Source organism: Trichosurus vulpecula, chromosome 3 (genome assembly GCF_011100635.1).
Source record: "Trichosurus vulpecula isolate mTriVul1 chromosome 3, mTriVul1.pri, whole genome shotgun sequence".
NCBI lineage: Eukaryota > Metazoa > Chordata > Mammalia > Diprotodontia > Phalangeridae > Trichosurus > Trichosurus vulpecula.
This window is the reverse complement of record NC_050575.1, coordinates 295,934,893-295,953,227: the sequence shown is the minus strand read 5'-3', so window position 1 is coordinate 295,953,227 and position 18,335 is coordinate 295,934,893. Positions and strand designations below refer to the sequence as shown.

General features: G+C 46.5%; 1 protein-coding gene across 6 annotated transcripts in view; it reads left to right on the top strand.

Moving 5' to 3' along the window:
- Window positions 1-18,335, top strand: part of DMTN (dematin actin binding protein) — a 44,882-nt gene that overhangs the window by 1,870 nt on the left and 24,677 nt on the right. For 4 of the 6 annotated variants that reach the window (XM_036751577.1, XM_036751576.1, XM_036751575.1 and 1 more), the window contains exon 2: window positions 7,118-7,296. The gene's annotated coding sequence lies outside the window, so the exon portion shown is untranslated. Of the gene's footprint in view, window positions 1-7,117; window positions 7,297-9,693; window positions 9,999-18,335 lie in introns of those variants that run through there. The other 2 variants (XM_036751578.1, XM_036751574.1) reach the window with 1 other exon arrangement.

The window sequence follows — 18,335 nt, the reverse complement described above, 5'->3', positions numbered from 1 at the left end:
TTCACATTGAAGGTTTGCCAAGAACTTTACATCTCATTTGATAATAACTTGAATAACATTAAGTGTAATTTAATTTGCCCCTCCCAGGAATTTTAAAGGAGACACTCGTTAATTCATACAGCAAACATTTATAAAGTGCTTACTGTATGCAGGTCACAGTACTAGGCTCTGGGAATAGAGATGACAAAGACCCCTGCCTGAAGGGAGCTTACACTGGGAGTGGGGGTGGGGAACTAGGGAATAAAGCATGTACTAAGATAACCATAACACCAGGAAGGGTGTGATAGGGTAAAATTGAGATCTGGACAAAGTGTTCTAGACAGAATTTGAGGAGGGAGCAGTCATTCAGGAAGGCTATACCTGAGCTGGGCCTAGAAGGAAGAAAGAAGATAAGAATTTTGGAACTTTGGAGATGAGAAGAGAACTCATTTCGGGCACAGGGGCCAGCCTGTCCAAATGCACAGAGGGAGTAGGAAGACAGGTTAAACTAGCTAACACTCCAGATTCTCTGCAACATCCATATCATGAATGACAGGAACATGAATGAAGGCTGGAAAGGCAGGTTGGAGCAAAACTTTGGAGGACTGTTAATTCTAGGCTAAAAAATGTATAATTTATTTGATAGATAAAGGGAGTCACTGAAATTTTTTTTGAGATGGGGAAATGATATGGTCAGACCTGGCTTTAGGAAGATTATTTTGGTAGCTCTGTTAAGGAGCTGGAGAGGGGAAAGAGATTGGCGTGGACAGACTAGTTATGAAGCTATTATAATACTCCATATCAGAGGTGTAATGAGGGCATGAACTAAGGTGATAGCAAAGATAAGTGTAGAGAAGGGGACAAGGGCAAGCCATACAAAGGGAGAGCGTAATAAATCCAAATCTCCAAAGATGGAACTTCAGTCACTGTGGTGATCAGTTGTTGGGGTTTGTTTTATTTTTGAATGAAGGCTGTGGTATGTTCCTAGAACACCTTGACCACTTTTCTAGGTGATTCTATTTATAGAGAAAAGGTACCTTTGCTTGGGGTTACCTTAAGATGCTCAGAAGGTATATTTGTTACAGTGGCTTTGTTTTTCTTTCTTTCTTTTTCTTCCCAATGGAGAAAGGAAGGTGGTAGGGAGAAAAGAATAGATTTTTGCTAATTAAAAAAAAAACCCAGTTTTAAAAAAGATGCTACCCAGGCAGAGCCAAGACTAGGGGTGGGTAAGATTGGCATCTGCATAAGGCATTACACATTGTGTAGAAGGGAGTGCAACAAGGAGACTTTTCAATACAATCTTTTACAAATGGATATTTTTAATGTCAGAAAATCTTATGGTCTGTGGGTATTTTGTTGTGATAAATTACAATAGTGATTGTTATTGGCTAATTTTTTAAAAGCTGATATTTACTTAGCACCTTGAAGTTCACAAAGTGCTTCATATAAGTTATCAAATTTGAGCTACATGCGTTATCTCTCATACAGATTCTGTGAGGAAGGTACTATAGGCATTGTCTTTTGGGAAGACAATAACTAGAGGGGCAGTTTTCAAGACTTGCTGAGGATGCACAGATGTTTTGTTCCAGTCCTGCAAACAGATTTAGAGGTTCAGAGGAGGATAACTTGCCATGACCAGAATAAAGGACCAAGATCATCCTAGAGAGAAGCCAATGTTATGGAAGGATCAAACTAGCCAGCTGTTATTAATTACATAGTTTCCTACATAATTTCAAGGAAGCAAACTTAGATTTGATGAAAGGAAAAATTTCCCAACAACTACATCTATCCCAAAGTGGAAAGGATGATCTTGGGAAGGAGTGGGTTTCCCCTCATTGGAGAGTTTCAGGGCAAGGTTGGTTGATGATTTTGTCAGCTAGGTTGTAGCAGGGATGTTTGTTTGTTTATGAATTGCACTAAACTCTGAGGTCCCTTCCAATTCTGAAAATGTATGTCACCTGGAAGAGGAAATAGACATGTTCTGCTTGGCCCCAAGTGGCAGAACAGAAACAATGGGTGTGAGTTTGCAGAGAGGCAGATGTAAGCTTTATGTCAGGAAAAACTTCCTACCATTTAGAGCTGTCCAGAAATGGAATTGGGTGAGAACAAGACGGCCTCTAGCAAAGGCTGAATAACCACTTCTCAGAGACAAACAAAATGGAAGTTGTGTTCCAATATAGCTAAAGCTAGATGAGCTCTGGGTGTTTGGCTAATCTGAGGCTGTGACACTGTGCTCTGACTATGGCTAGTAATAATATCACTTTATAATGATGCCTCCACTCGATTCTTCTGAAGCACACTATGGGAAGAAATCTTCTCTATCCTGCAGATATCTCTTATAGGCAAGGAGAAGTCCAGATGGGTAGATTAAAAAAGAAACTCAGTAGAGAGGCACCCCAAAGAAAAGAATTTTCCTAAGGTCTCAGAGCAACTCAGAGGCAGAGCCAGGGGGTGGGGAGGGCAGTGCAGCTAGGAGGTGAAGTGGCTACAGCACCAGCTCTGGAGTCAGGAGGAACTGAATTCAAATCTAGCCTCGCCTTATTAGCTATGTGACCCTGGGCAAGTCACTGAACCCCAATTGCCTCCAAAATGAGAGAGAGAGAGAGAGAAGAGAGAGAGAGAGAGAGAGAGAGAGAGAGAGAGAGAGAGAGAGAGAGAGAGAAAGAGAGAAGGAGAGAGAGAGGGAGAGAGAGAGAGACATGTTGGAAGCCATGTGGAAGTTCTAGAGCCAGCCTCCACTATTTCTCCAAGCAGAATTCTTGGAATTGCACAGCTAGGATAATGGTAAGCACCTGGCCAAGCAACACATATTTATTGAATGTCTACTGTGTATACAGAAGTGGGCTAAGCCACTGCATAAGATACAGAAACGAATAAAACAGCCCGTGCCCTTGAGGAGCCTAGCTTCTGCTGGGGAGAGAAGATTCCCGAGGGTTATGACTATAAAGTAATCCTATGCAGCCTCTGTTTGTGCTGGGGTGAGTTCAGAAGACATCGCCATGGACTGAAGTGGTCAAGGAAAGCTTCATGGGGGGGGGGGAGGGGAGACTCCAGCTGTTTCTTGAAGGATACTTATTAAATGAATGGATTTCCATAAGCACATGAAAAAGGAGAGGAGTAGGGAAGACCTACTGTGGGAAGGAATAGGAGGAGCAAAGGTTTGGGGACAGAAAAGCATCAGGCTCATTCTGGAATAAGTACTCCCCACTGGCCACCATAAAGGGTTTATGAAGGTAAGGGGAGAGAAAAAAGTAGACTGGGCCCAATCCTGAAGGATTTTGAGTGCCAGGCTAAGGATTTTTTTGTTTGTTTGTTTTTTTGCTTTTTTTTGGCAGGGCGATTGGGGGTTAAGTGACTTGCCCAAGGTCACACAGCTAGTACATGTGTCAAGTGTCTGAGGCCGGATTTGAACTCAGGTCCTCCTGACTCCAGGGCCGGTGCTCTACTCACTGCGCCACCTAGCTACCCCCTAGGCTAAGGATTTTGAACCTCTTGGAGACTCAGTTTCTCCATATGTAAAATAAGAGGTCGAGATTTCCTGCATAATTTCAAGGAAGCAAACTTAAATTTGATGAAAGGAAAAATTTCCCAACAATTCCATCTATCCCAAAGTAGAAAGGATGATCTTGGGAGAGGTCAAGATTCTTTTAATCTATGTCTTTATCATGTTGGGCAGTGAGCAAGATTTTTGAGCAGGGCAGCGATATGATGAAAGCATTTTTTTTTTAAAGGAAAATGAATCTGCTAATGGTATACATGATAGCTTGGACAGGGAGAGAAAGTGGTGGCCGTGGTTATGAAGTCATTGAGTTAAGTGGTGAGGAGGTGGGGGATGGGGTTGAGGTGTGGTTCTCTGGATGGCTTCCAGAAGTAGCAGAGCCTTCTCTGGCCCAGGGCTTCTTGTAGCCCAATGCCTTTACCGCCATATGGCCAGGGTTGTTGTGAGGATAAAACGAGATGATGGATCTTTAAGTGCTCTGCACAATGTAAAGCATGGCACACGTTTTATTAACAACAAAAACAGTGATTGGGGGTGAGGATAGCTAAGGATGTGAGCCTATCACTGCACTGCTTTGGAGTTTTACAGTCTTTCTAACAAGCTGTTGACATTTGGCGAACGTTTAAATCCCAATTAGTCTTTGGTCTAGTGGAGAGACAGTGAGGAAACAGCACTGGATTTTGAACCAGAGAACCTGGTTTTGAATTTTGGTTCTGACTTTCCTAACTGTGTGATCATGGTCAGGTCACACCTCCTCCATGGGCCTCCGTTTACTCATTTGTGAAATGAGGGTTGAGATAAGTGGTTTTCTAACTTTTTTGTTCTATCACTCCCTTAAACTCTTTTTTCTTCTACCCCTTTATACTCTTAAAAACTATTGAGGGTCCCTTAAAACTTCTGCTTATGTGAGTTACATCCGTATTTACTTTATTAGAAATTCAAACATCTTAGTATTGTAGTTTTGGTGTCATTGACCCTCTAAGAGGGTGTGAAGGACCCTCTGGTAGTCACCAGACCACACTTTGAGAACTGCTGCACTAAATGGTGGCTTCAAATCCTATAACCTAGGTCTCTGTCTTTCCTCTTTCCTCTTCATTCCTCGTTGCCCCATATCATGAGCACGCAGAACATTTTTTCCTGGTTAGATAGCACCCAAGATTTCATAGGCAGAGCCTTAACTACTACAGATTGAATAGGCTTTGTCGGGGGCGAGGGTGGGGTGGGGAGGATTCAGTCAAAGGGCCCCACTTGAAGACCTAGAGGGCCACATCATGGCCTGGAGGCCAAAGGTTCCCCACCCCTGGGCTTGGCTATAGGGTACCTATGTCCTATATGTTTTCTTCCAATGACTGGCTGGGTGAGAATAGCTAAGGCTATAAGCATATCACTGGACGATTGGTCCCATTTTGATCACCAGTGCCATCCCACCCCCTGAAATCCATCCCCTTCTCAGGGCCAGCCTTCCCTCTCCCTCCATGGGTATAAGGGCCACCAGATTCTCTGGGAAGCAGGCTGCCCCCTTTCACAACGCAACCGGACCAGCAATTGGACTGTCCTCTTCAAAACTGCCTACGGCCACTCTTACCACCTTATGTTTTTTGCCTCTAGTAAAAAAAAAAAATCCCAGCTAGGGCTCTGCCAATAGGCCATCAGGGTCTAATCACATGCCAAAGCTACAGGTGTGTAACTGATGGTTACGAGGTGCCATGATAGCAAATTTGGATCAATCAGTGATTGTAATTTTTAATACCATATCCACATAAGTATCTGATCATGTCCCCACTATTGAAAAACTTTGTATTCCCTTGCCCTACATCATTCTCTCCTTTCTTCCTCCCTCCTCTCTGGAGCCCAACTTGGTCAATGGTTAATATTTAGCTTCCATTGGGTAAGCTTCACTCCTTCCAACCTCCCTCAGCAGGGCCTAGGAAGCTTCAAGAGGGGGATGGGAGAGGGGGCAGGAGGAATGTGTGATAGGCAAAGGGGAGCACTGGAGTGAGACTGAGTTAGATTGGAAAGCTCCACTGCGCAGGCCTAGGCCCTGACTCAGGCCTGAGGCCAAGGTGAGCAGAGGAAGCCGAGAGGAAGCCAAGAAAGAGGTGAGTCTGGACAGCTGGCATGAGTGACCTTCCCCCTAGCCAAAAGAATCAAAGTCCGGGTGGGGCATCTCTGAAAGTGGAAGGTTCTTCACAGAACCTTGGATTTGGCCACCTTGGGATGGCAAATGCCCCTCTGTCAGACCACAGGGCGCTAGGCAGCCTAAAACTGCAGTAATTCCCTGTACTGAGTTACCTGCATATGCAGAAGGGAATATATTCTATCGGAAGGTAAACTAGGTACCTTCACAAAATAGCTCCCAGATCCAGTTTGGGTGGGATTGGGGTGGCTCAGGGTGAGGAATGTGATCCTGTGGAAGGGTTGACTCTGGCTCCACCCCTCCATGGGAATTTTTGCTTCCCAGAACTACCCTGCCAACCATCCTGGCCTGTGTAAGAAGCTTTGAACCAGGCGAGACATGGGGGAAAGGACCAATTTGTCCCCTTCATTAAGCCAGCTAGAGCACTTCCTTCCCATGAAAAAAGGAGGGAGGGAGGGAGTTGTTGCCAAAGACAGAAGCAGAAAAAAGAGAAAGTTTCACACAGGCCTGGGAGGGCCCATTCATAGCTATGAGGTGATGGATTCTGGGGGAAAGGGAATGACCACCCATCTTTGCTCAAGAGCCGCTCCCCCTCTACTTCCTCTGGGAGGCAAACACTACTTTTCATTCTGGTAATGACCTTGACAGTGTGCAGCCCACAGCTGTGGTCAGCAGGGGGAGCCCTGACACTCTAGCCTTTTGCACTCGAGCTTGGCTTGAAAGATGAATGTATGGTCTTTTCTGGCAAGGGGGACACCATCAGGTTCCTAGAGTTTGGGGCAGAATAAATATACTCACCCCACCATAATTTTGTTTGCCCCTTGCCTAACTGAAGTGAACATGAGAGGGCTTGTGGGATTGGGAGAGAGTGGTCCTTCAGGACCCACCTCTCCTCCTGCAGTTGGGAATCAGGGCAGGGAGGGCCGTGATGGGATGGGAGAGGTCTGATGGTATCTTCAGCTTCCTTTGACATTTCGATAAGAATCACCGCCCTGTCCTGGTCCTGGTCATGTTGTCTGTGCCCATATCTCTCCCAGTCTGAGGTCATCTATGGGGGGCATCTACTTGATTGTCCAATTAAGTACTTATCTTTGTCCAAGTCTCTCATTCCCTGACTTATTCTCCCCACTACTTTCGAACAACTCTACTCCAGGCTTTCTATCCCCCATTCCCTCCTGGCAACAAGCCCAGTCCTCCCCTCACTTTGGTCCTGAAATGAGGGTCCCAGAGTCAGCCCCAGGAGCCCATCCCTTACCTCAAAGGAGGTTTTAAAAAAATAAAACAGCAATGGGCAGGAGTGAACAAGGAAGGTAGAGGGATTGCCTGGAACTGCCCAGCTCTTCCATACCTCCCCATCACCATCTCTATGATGCTATCTCCTTCCTTTCTCTCTCTCTTTCTCTCCTCTCTCTCTCTCTCTCTCTCTCTCTCTCTCTCTCTCTCTCTCTTTCTCTCTCTCTCCCTCTCTCTCTCTCTCTCCTCCCACCTCCCCCCCCCACCAGGAAGAAGAAGCAGGAGGAGTTGCCTCCTCCTTGCTGCTGTTGCTACTGCTGCTGCTGATCTGGCCAGGAAGTTGTCGTGGCAACGGGAGGCGGGGAGGAGATGCACCGAGGGATGGAGGTCTGTGTCACCGCTGCTGCTGCTGCACCTCAGCCCCATGCCCAGGGGCCTTGAATTAAAGGTACTGCAAGAACCCCCCCACCCCTTCCATCCTTTACCTTCATCCCTCTAGCCCCCGCCCCCAGCCCCCAACCCTTGCTTCCCTCCCACTCATGCTTCTATTGAGACAGAGAGAGAGAGAGAGAGATACTCCCCCGACCTTCTTCCTTCTCTCCTGCCACCACCCTGGCTCTCAGTTATCCCTCTCACTGCCCTCTGGGTGTCAGCCTCTCCCAGCCCCAGAGGAGGCTTTCAGGTTCCATTACAGTGATGGTTTTCAGGAAAGGGAAAGAGGTGGTGTGAGGAGGACCTTGGGGTGGGGTGGCGGGAAGGATTAATCCCAGGCTGCTGATGATGGAAGACTGCCTGGTTCTTATTCTCACATATATGCTAGGGTATGTGCACATGGGTGTTTTTTTTTTTTCAGGGCTGAGGTAGAAGCAGGAAATTGGGGAAGAGAGAGGTATATCTTCCCAGGCTCCTAGGCAGGCAGCCACCTATTCCTTATAGGCCTCCCACTGTTACCGATACAAGCTCTGATTCTGGGTGTAGCAAGGGTAGAATTGAGAGAAAAATAAAGATATTGTATTGCCCTTTCCCAGGGTCATCTCCACCTTTCCTAAAGGTTATATCTACCCACCCTCTTCCAAGGGCCTCATCTGTTCTCCTAATCTTTTTTTTTCCATTTTACATAGATCAGATTTTTCTTCTCTTTCCCCAGGTTTCCTCTATACACTTCCACACACCCTTCTACCTTCCCTTACCCCAGGATTATATCCACCCTCACAAGCCACCCAGTTCTCCTCATCTCATTCATCTGACTCTTTCCCCCGCCTGACTCCTCCTCTCTCTAATTGTATATACCCTGTCCCCTAATGATGCCTCCAGACTTATCCCCCTCTTCTTGCCTTCTCTACCAAACCCTCCAGAAGAGGAAACATTTCCCCCAGATGCCTGGGACTAGATACCCTGATATTTGCCATAAAAGTGCCCCTTCCTCAGATCCTGGGTTTCCTGGACCACAGCTGCTACCATCTACTGTCTGACTGTGGGCAGCAGTTACTAGGGCAACTGTGGGGGATGTTGAGGTAGACAAGTGGGGGCGGGATGAGAAAGAGGAAGTTTGGAAAACAGGCATGAGGACTTGGAGATCTGAACTCCTGGTCAATCCATTACCTAATGGAGCTGTGCCATATTCACTCCTGGCAGGTGGGAGAAAGGATGGGCACAGATGATTCTTTAGCTTTGCCTCAGTTTCCCTAGGCTTTTTTTTCTGTGAGTCTTTGGTAGCAAACCATGAATTTTTTATAGTGTCTGAAAGGGACAAGGAGGGAGCAATTCTTGTGGCCTGGCACTAACAGAAATGTGCCTGGTTTGGGTTTGATTTTGGAGTTCAGCTTTTTTTTTGTTCATTTCTTGTTTTGTAGATCACCTGATCCTCTGTGTATATATGGGGAGGTGAGGAAAGGAAAAAGCAGCCCTGATAAGTAATAGGGCCTTGCCCACTCATTTTACTTCAGCTCTCAGGTGTAGGTAGGGGGTTTCATTTAGGTGGGTAGGGCAGCCTAGGACTCCAAGAACCCTGAGACCTTCATTTCCCCTTAATTCCTGGCCCCTGGGTGAGCCACTGTAATATCTCTAGCCTACTCCTCCTTTACCCCACCTCCACCATTGCCTCCAGACCAACTTATGCCCTGTGGCATGTATACCTGAGAGAGCTATGTCTCGGTAGTGCTGCCCACCCTGGAGAACTCCCCTGCTGCTTGTAGGGGTGGAGTAAGAGAGAGACTCCAGAGGTGTTTGGAGGAGAAAGACACATACTCTTCCCCCCAGGCTTATCTGGGGCTGAGGTACTCCTGGGATCATAGGACAGGCCTAGTCCAGGGCTGGAGCTGTTCATTTCTTTGTAAGGATACTGTGTGTATGTGTGTGTATGTGTGTGTGTGTGTGTGTGTGTGTGTGTGAGAGAGAGAGAGAGAGAGAGGTAGAGGTAGGTAGGGAGGGAGAGAGTGAGTATTGTATTAAAAGAAGAAAAACCGACAATCAGATGGATGGATTGTCGGCTGTGGGAATTCTGCTTTGTCATGATGCTGAGCTAATTCTCCTCTTGTTCTGAAATGGTTAGAGCCAGCAGCAGAGCAGGGGTGGAAGCAAGCTCAGCTCAGCCATAAACTCCAATGGAGAGTGCACACACACACACACACACACACACACACACTCTCATTCCCTCCCTCACTGCTCAGGCCCAGACACATGCTATCAGCTGGGGGTGGGGAAGCTTGGAGGGTGTGTATGGAGGAAACTAGCCAGCCAACCAGCCAGCCAGCTGCCCTGCCTGACAGCCAGATACCGGCTCCCCAGCATCAGGGGACCAATTCAAACCCAGAGATCATCCCGACAGGCTAGGAGGAACCAGGGAACATGGGTGAGAGGGGGCTGGGGGCATGGAAAAGATATAAACCTGCTTAGCAAAAGCTAGCCACCCCCTCTCCTGACTCCTACCTAAACACCCACCCCCAATCTGGCTTTTTTCCTGTTATTTTTATTTTTATTTTTTTACTCTGGAAAAGCCAGTGCCCATTTCCTAGGAGAGACGATCATTACCTAGGTGGATGAGTAAAGGGAGGCCAGTGGATTTGTGTTTGATCTCCCCCCTCATCCCTCCCCTCGATCTACCACCCAGGACACACGGCTATCCAGGGCCCTGGAGCTTCTCAGGAAGAGGTAGGTAGCACATTTCCTTTCTCTCACTCACAGTGGGACACCTCTAGCCAGGCAACAAGAACCATTCATGTGTGTGGAGGGAGGGAGATGGCCCTAAGGACCCACCCCCCTCCCAAATTGACTGAATTGAGAGGGGGGAATGGGAGAGTGGCTGATTGCCTTGGCATGGTAATTGCCCCTTATTTTGGAGGAAGGACTTCTGGATGGGCCCATTCCTTGGAACAGGCTGAATTGTGTCTGGATTTGGCCACTTGACTGAGAAAGGGGGTCTGCAGCTTGGAGCGGAACCTCAAGCTATATGATCTCTGCTCTGGCCACAGAGGATCTGTCCCACCCATCGGGATAGAACTAATCTGCTTGCTCTGTCTTGCCTTATTTCAGGAGTGAATGGGGTCATTGGGGTATGGGAATGGATGAAAAGTGTTAGCATCTTTGTTGAATAATCTGAAACTTAACATCCTCCCCTCCCCCAGGGACATCCCCAGTTAGGTAGCAGCCTAAAGCTTGGTCTTGTTGCTGTAGGTTTGGTGTTTCCATTTACAAGGGTGAGGGGACCACGCCAGCCCCCCATCTTGTCTATGGCTGTTCCAGGCCATGCACAAAGAGTTAACTCACCATTGTGCTGGGCCAGGGCTGGTTGAAGAATGAGGTTTTTAGAAGGGTGAGGCTGCAGGCCCTGACCCCGTTGCTACTTGTAACATAGGAGAGCCTGAAGTACATTAAGAGGGTGGGTGCTTAGGCCTGGAAAGGTCCCCAGGGCACCTCAGCCCTACTCTGTCTTTTTTCTCACCCCCTTCTTCATATGCTCCTCGTCCTCATGTCCTGCCCAGTAGGCATGGTACCCATTCCCTATCTCCTGTCTCCAGATCATTGTCAACTGGTGAATATCTGGAGAGCTGGGAAAGGGGATCTAGGAGTAAAGGAAGCTTTGTGTGCTGGAGGGACAGAGGAACTCAAACAATAAACACTTAATAAGTACCTACTGTGTACCAGGCACTGTGCTAGGCACTGGAGAACTCTGTGAGAGAGGAGGTACATAAGAGGGTGTGTGTGTGTGTGTGTGTGTGTGTGTGTGTTTGAGGACAAATGTAAGCACGTGGTATGAATGGCTGAGTGGGTAGGTGCCAGTGGGAGTGGGCGTCATCTGAAGAGTGTGTCAGTAGGGTGCGTGGGTGAATGCCTGTGCTTGTGATATGGTTATGCATCACTATGTATCCCTGTGTGGTGTGTTATGCAACAGCTTGTAAGTCTTTGCATTGATGTGCACGAAACAACCATGTCGGCATCTCAGGCAGGGGCCTACTATGCACCAGGTGCTGTGCTAAGTACTGGGAATGCAAAGAATTGTAAAAACATCGACCCTGCCTTCAAGAAGCTCACACTCTAATGGGGTAGACAGCCCGTCAATAACTATGCACATGTGAGATTTACACAGAGTAGATAGGATATAGTTTCAGAAGGAAGGTACTAACATGTCTGTCGTGCTTACTTCATGTATGTAGATATACCAACATGTGTGTATAACATGTACATTTATGTGTATTGTGTACTTGTGTGTGTTTGTATAAAAACCAGGGCCAGGATGGTTTAAAATCCCTTCTTTCTAGCTCCATCCCAGGGATGCCCCCAGGCAGATGGATTTAGGGCATGGGGGATCATCCCCATCACATCCTGGGCCCCTCCCTCTCCCACAGTAGTAATCAGTGCAGCTTGGATAAGTGACACTATTACCAGCCATAGTGCCAGCTATAAATAGGGGCTGGAGAGGGAACATGGGCACCAGAGGTACTAAGGACTCCATGGAGCAGGGGAGGGGCGGTGAGGAGGCCTTCTCAGGGACAGGATATGGGACCCCTAACTTTGACTATGGTCAGACTCAAGTGCAGAGGGTATCCCACAGACTCAGAGGTGACAGCGGTCACCTCTGCTGTTTCTCGAATTTCCCTCCCTCCCTCCCCCACCTATCCCCATCCTGCTAGAAAGCTAGTTACTAAAACCCTAGAGCAGCTGGCTGCTAGGTGAAGTGCCCATGTCATGTGGCCACTCCTCCCTTCTCACAGCCTAGAGCTGGAATAGCCTGTTGGACGTGGTGTGTCAGGCCCAGAACAGACTGAAGCCTGGCAGATGGAGGTGCATGGGGATGTTATGGAAAAGAGAGGAAAAGAATCAGGCCAGAGGAAACAGCTGTGTTGCTTTCCCCAAAATGGGAAAAACAACAAAGTCTCGATGAAAGCCAAGGCCCAGGGCTTAGTTCTGCATTGGTGGCATTTCTGGTGATGGGCAACAGAGTGCATACAGAGCACTGGTCAGCTCCTACCCATCCCTAGCCACACAATAAGAGTGTCACTCAGACCATGCCAAGGCTGCCATTTTGGAAACTTGTGACCTAGCTGGATTCAGTCTTTATTTCAGGCATCCAACTGTTGCCACAGTAACTTGGGGGAGAGAGAGCATGACAGAGGGTGAAAGGGAAACCGGGGGAAAAGATGGTGAAAGAAAGGGAAGGAAAAACAGGGGGGAAAGGGAGAGCAGGAAAAGAAGATGATGAGAGAGAGACAGAACAGCGAAGAAGACTTTAAGAAAGCTGGACAGGAATACCTCGGGCCAGAGGTGCTCCCAAGCCCAACACTCGTGCCCGGGCGGAACAGTTCCTAATTTTTTGACTGCCGGTGTGGGCTTATTTCATGCCTGGCTTCACCCTGCTGGCGCTACAAGGGACCAGGAGGGTGTGGTGTACGTAGGTGTATGTATCTCCCATGAGTTTCTTCCTGGATCTGCTGCTCCGGGGGAGAAGATTGGGGAACGGAGGACATGACGGAAAGTATTCCTGTAATTGGAGCAAAGTTAGACTAGATGACAATAATAATTATAGTGTGATGTATGTGTATTCTTTAGCATAGTGATATATATAGTATATATGTATGTATGTATATACACATATACATATTATATTGCACATTCCTCACAACAGTTGGGAGAAGGGGGAAGAGTTATATAGTATATGTATCATCAAAACTATTTAACAGAATGGGAAGTTATCAATCATTCAATAAGCGTTTGTTAAATGCCTATTCTGTTCAGACACTGTCTAGGCTGGACATACACATACAAAAGAGGGAGTCCTTGCCCTCGATGGGCTTACATTCTCCTGGGGAACCAGAACTTAAGTTACTCAAATAAGGTCACACAGCTAGCTAAGTGTTGGGACCTGGAGTCAGGTCACCTGACTCTAAGACCACAATTCTTTCCACTACACCTTTCTCCAAGGTCCCTGACAACTCTAAAATTCTTGAACTTGTGTTCAAGTTGGCCTTTTGCCTCTTGTCATCCCAGAGCCCCTGATTTGGGCCTGTTTACTCCATGACAATACTTAGACCCCCATCCTATATCAAGAAGTCTGGCTTGAGTGGCTGGGAGGGAAAAAACCTGGGAGGCCCATGTGGGTGGGTCTTATCGAGGCAGTGTGGGGGCCTTGGAGGTTCTGGTTGCCATAGAGATGGGTGGGTGGTTTGAGGTAGCGCTTGGCTGGTGTCTCAGATAAGGAGGGAGGAGCAGAAGATGAGGATGAAGGCTGGAGGAGGAAGACGGAGTATATGTCTGAGCTGGAGAGAGAAGCCTGGGACAGGAGAGAGAAAAAGGGTTTAGGAGAGGTCCCTTCTGGCATCTGGCCTCCCTTCCTCTCCGCTTCCCTCCTCCCGTGCCTCCCTTCCTGCCTGAAGCTTGCCCTTCTCCTCTCTGGCTCTCCTGGTCTTCTTGTGCACAGGTCGTTACTGGGTCTTTAGAGAGAAAAGGAGTCTGTATGTAGGGGGTGCAGGCAAGGGCAGCCATGCTGCTGGAGGTTATATTAATTCATAGATACTGAGTATCAGGGTGAAAATGTGCACACGCATGCATGTGCAAACAGGACCAGTGCCCCAGTCAGGCAAATCAGCTGGAGTGTGACAGTGTTGAATAATCAGTCTCATGAGTCAAGATCTGGTTTTGGACCTCACCTCGAACACTAGCTGTATGACCTTGGGCAAGTCACTTGATCTCTGAGCCTGAGCATTATGAGACCTGCAGTAGCTACCTCACATTTGTAAAGCACTGTGAGAACTTTAAGTGGGTAGCTGGGTCACTAAACTTCGTTCTGAGCCTCAGTTTCTCATCTGTAAAATGGGGGTGATGATCCTATCTACATTATCTGCCTCGTGGAGAAAGTCGTAAGGATGAAATGAGATAATAGATAGAAAGAGATTTGTAAATGTCAAAAGTCAGTCAACTGTTATTAATTCACGAGACACTGAAATTATTTGGGGGAAGTACGTGACAATGCGCATGTCCTGTGCATAAACAAAACTGACCTGAAGCTGTGGTCACAGCTGCTTACATGATATAGTGCGAGGGGCGCTAGGAAGGTCCCCCCTCCAGCATCTCCCTTGCAAATGCCAGGAGCCCCTAAAATCAAGTCATTTCTTTGGGTTAAGACGAGTCATGTTCTCAACATGCTGTTCACTGATGACTAGGAGGTCTCCAAGAACCTTTCTAGGGGTCCATGAAGTCAAAACTATTTTTCTGATAATACTAAGATGTTTTAGTTCTAAAAAGGTAATTATCAATAGATACACAAACTAAAACTTTCTTAGGGAAAAGCTTTTCAATTTTTGAGAAAGCAAAGGGGTACTGAAACCAAAAAGTTTGAGAACCTGGTCCTTGGTTTTTTTTGGAGTCCCCAATTAAAATGCAAATGCTCCTGAAAGAGTAATTCATTACCCTATTATCAACCATTAGCACCTTAATTAAGGGGGATAATTAATCCAATTACCTTCTCTACAGAAGGATTTGTTAAAGTCCTTCAAACTAATCACCTGAATTTCCAGTTGGTAGGGACTTCACCCAACCCATACCTGAAAAATAATTCCCCCTCTTAACTGGACATTTACATAATGTTTTAAGCAGGTTATGTTATCTCATTTGATCTCTACAACCACCCAGTGAGTTATGCATTTCGTTGAGGCAGAAACAGAGGGTCAGAAAAGTTAGGCGATTTGTCCCGAGTCACACAGCTAGTAAGCATCAGAAGAAAGAATTAAACAAGTCTTTTCTTGATCCAAATTTAACATTCTTTCCACTATGCCCAACACTGCCTCTACAACAAACCTGAGAAATAGTCATCTGGACTTTGGATGGTCCCTCCTGACTGGAGGGACCCCCCTTCTCCCGAGGAAGCCCATTCATTTAGGGGGGAGGGGTCATTTCAATTGTTAAAGAAAAATCTTCTTTGTATCAAGTCTAAATTTGCCTCTTAGTAACATCCAGCTGTTTCCCCCAGTTCTACTCTTTGGGGCCAAACGGAAGAAGTCTAATAATTGTCTCTTCTGATGACAGCCTAGCAGGTATTTGGAGATGGCTCTCCTATGCCCCTGAATTTCCTTCTGCTCACCAAGCTAAGTATCTTCCATTTCTTTAACCAATCCCCACGTCGATTCCAAGCCCTTCACCGTCCTCATGGCCCTCCTCTACTTAAATTGTAAATTTTAGTCGAAATCCAGCTTCAGACACTTACTAGCTGTGTGACCTTGGGCAAGTCACTTAGCCTCTGTTTGCCTCAGTCTCCTCAACCGTAAAGTGGGGATAATAAGAGCCCCTCCCCCCAGGGTTGTTGTGAGGATCGAATGAGATGATGTTTGTGAAATGCTTAGCACAGTGCCTGGCACATAGTAGGCACCGTGTGAAAACTAGCTATTATTACTGCCTTAAGCCATAGATGTGGTGCCCCAAATGGAGCACGGTATTGCAGATGTGTGTCAGATAGGTGGCACAGTAGACGGAGGACTGGGCCTAGAATCCAGAAGACCTGATTTCAAATTTGGCCCCAGATACTTCCTAGCAGTGTGACCTTGGGCAAGTCACTTCACCCTGTTTGCCTCAGTTTCCTTATCTGTCAAATGAACTGGAGAAGGAAATGGCAAACTGCTCCAGTACCTTTGCCAAGAAAATCCCAAATGGGGTCACGGAGAGTCGGACAATGATTAAAAAAAAACAACCGAACAACAACAAAACAGGTGTGATCTGATGAGGGCAGGACACACTGGCACTGATGGTCGGCTCCTTGTTCCTGGAGCTTTACCAAGTTAGCTTCTTTGGGCGGCCATATCACAGTTGATTCATTCTGAGTTTTCAGTTAACTAAAACCCCAAGATCTTTTTCAGACAATCTGTTAACAATCAACCATTCCTCCCCTCATGTGCTTGTGAAGTCTATCTCTTGAACCCAAGTGAAAGGTATGCCATTGGATCCTTCTACAATTTCATCTTATTATAGGCAGTCTTCTAGTATGTTAAGATCTGTTTGTATCCTGTCCCTGTAATTTCGTGTGTCCGCTGTCACTCCTACCTTTGTGTCACCTTCAGATTTTCTCAGAATGCCATCTATACCTTTGCCTAAGTTACTGAGAAAAATGTTAACTTGCACAAGACCAAGCACAGACCCCTGGGGTGCTCCATGGGAGAACTCTTGTTCCAAGTTGACAAGGAACCCTGAATGAAGGAGTCAACATACCGTAATATGAATTAATATAAATATTTAATGTTTCCTACTTCAACAAGACTTTGGTGCACAGTTAGACAGGGTAGTATGCTGGAAAGAACAACTGATGCAGAGTCAGGAGACCTGGGTTCAAATTCTGATTCTGCCACTTTCTATGATAGGAGTTTGAGGAAATCACTTTGTTTTTCTGGACCTTAGTTTCCTGATTTATAAAGTGAAGGTGGTTGGGCTAGACGACCTCTGAGGGCCTTCCAGCTCTAAATCTAGGTTCTGATGAAGATCTTTTGATATTATGGGGCCTTTCAGGAAGTAGGACACAGCACAGGATTATTTTTATGAGCATAAGGGGGAAGTGATAAGTGGGGAGGAGGGGTCGAATGAGACCATGTGGAGCACATTGTCCTAGAGGGAGGCAATGGGTAGCTGAGGGGCAGTCCTACACATGATGGGTAAGGGAACATAAGAGGAAGAGCCACGAAGAAGGAGAGAGACAGATAGAAAGATAGAGACAGAGACAGAGAGAGAGAAACACACAGAGAGAAGGAAAGGAATGGTGAGAGGGTAGGAAAGACATCTTTCCTACTTCCTAATTTTGCCTTAAATTGAAATTTTGTGAGCATGTTTCTATGTGAATATGGGAATGAGAGCTTAAATGAAGAAAGGGGTAGGAACCAGTGAAAAGATCATGAATTTGGACGTAGAAGAGGCCATCAAGTCCCAAAGCCCCTCATGTTATAGGTGAGAAAGTTGAGATTCAGGAAAGCTAAGTGATTTGCCTGAGGTCATGTTGGTCATAAGGGCCAAAGCTGAGATTTAAACCTAAATCTCGTCTTCTTTCCAACATTCTAATGTAGAACTCCCATCTCAAACCTCAGCTACTCAGGTGGAAGCATTTAGCACAGCCTAAGACATCAGAGTCACAAGAGTCTGGGTCTGTTGCACAGGTTTAGGCTAAGTGCTGGAAAGTCCTTAGCATTGTGAGAATCCTTCAGCTGAAGTGGGCTTGGGCTGGAGAGGTGCTGGTATTTCTAGACTGCCCCACCGAGGTGATGCTGGCCAAAGTAAAAATGTACTGTGTCAGGAGGACTTAGAAGGGGTTTCACGGTCCATAACCTGAGTTAATCTCTTGGTGCAGCTAAAGAATGTCTTCTCTGTCCTTATCTACTTCTTATTCTATTCCCCAAGACATCTACTCCAAACCTTCTCCATCCCCAACAGGTGACCTGGCCTTCTACCCCAATGAGACTATCAAGCTATTCAACATGAGCTTCCTCAGCTTCTCTACTCCATTTAGCAAACAAACCTTTTCAACATGTTCAGTCACCCTCTCTGGACTCCTTTCTTCTGCCCATCCCTTTAGTGAAAATGTCTTCTTGGAGGTCACCAATGACCTCCAAGAAACTTTCCATCTTTAGGACCCTGGGCAATCACCTCTGGTGACTGAATCCAGCTACTGTTTCCCAGTCTTTATTTTTCTCCAGTTTTTGAAACTTTATTACCCCTCTTCCAGCTAGATACTATTTTCTCTTTCAACTTCAGAAACATCATGTAATCACCACATTTTCTTGACTTTTCTAGCCTTAGTAGGAGTAGTGTAGTCCCCACAAGTCTATCTGTGACCCTCATCTCTTCTCTATGAGATAATATTTGAAAAGTGCTTAGCATAGTGTTTGGTTCAGTAGGCACTTAACAAATGCTCATTCTGTCTCTACCCAGACTTCCTTTGTGGTCTTATTCACTCTCATGGCATTAGCTACCATGGAGGCAGATGACTCCCAAATCTAGAACTCCAGCTTGGGTTCCAGATCC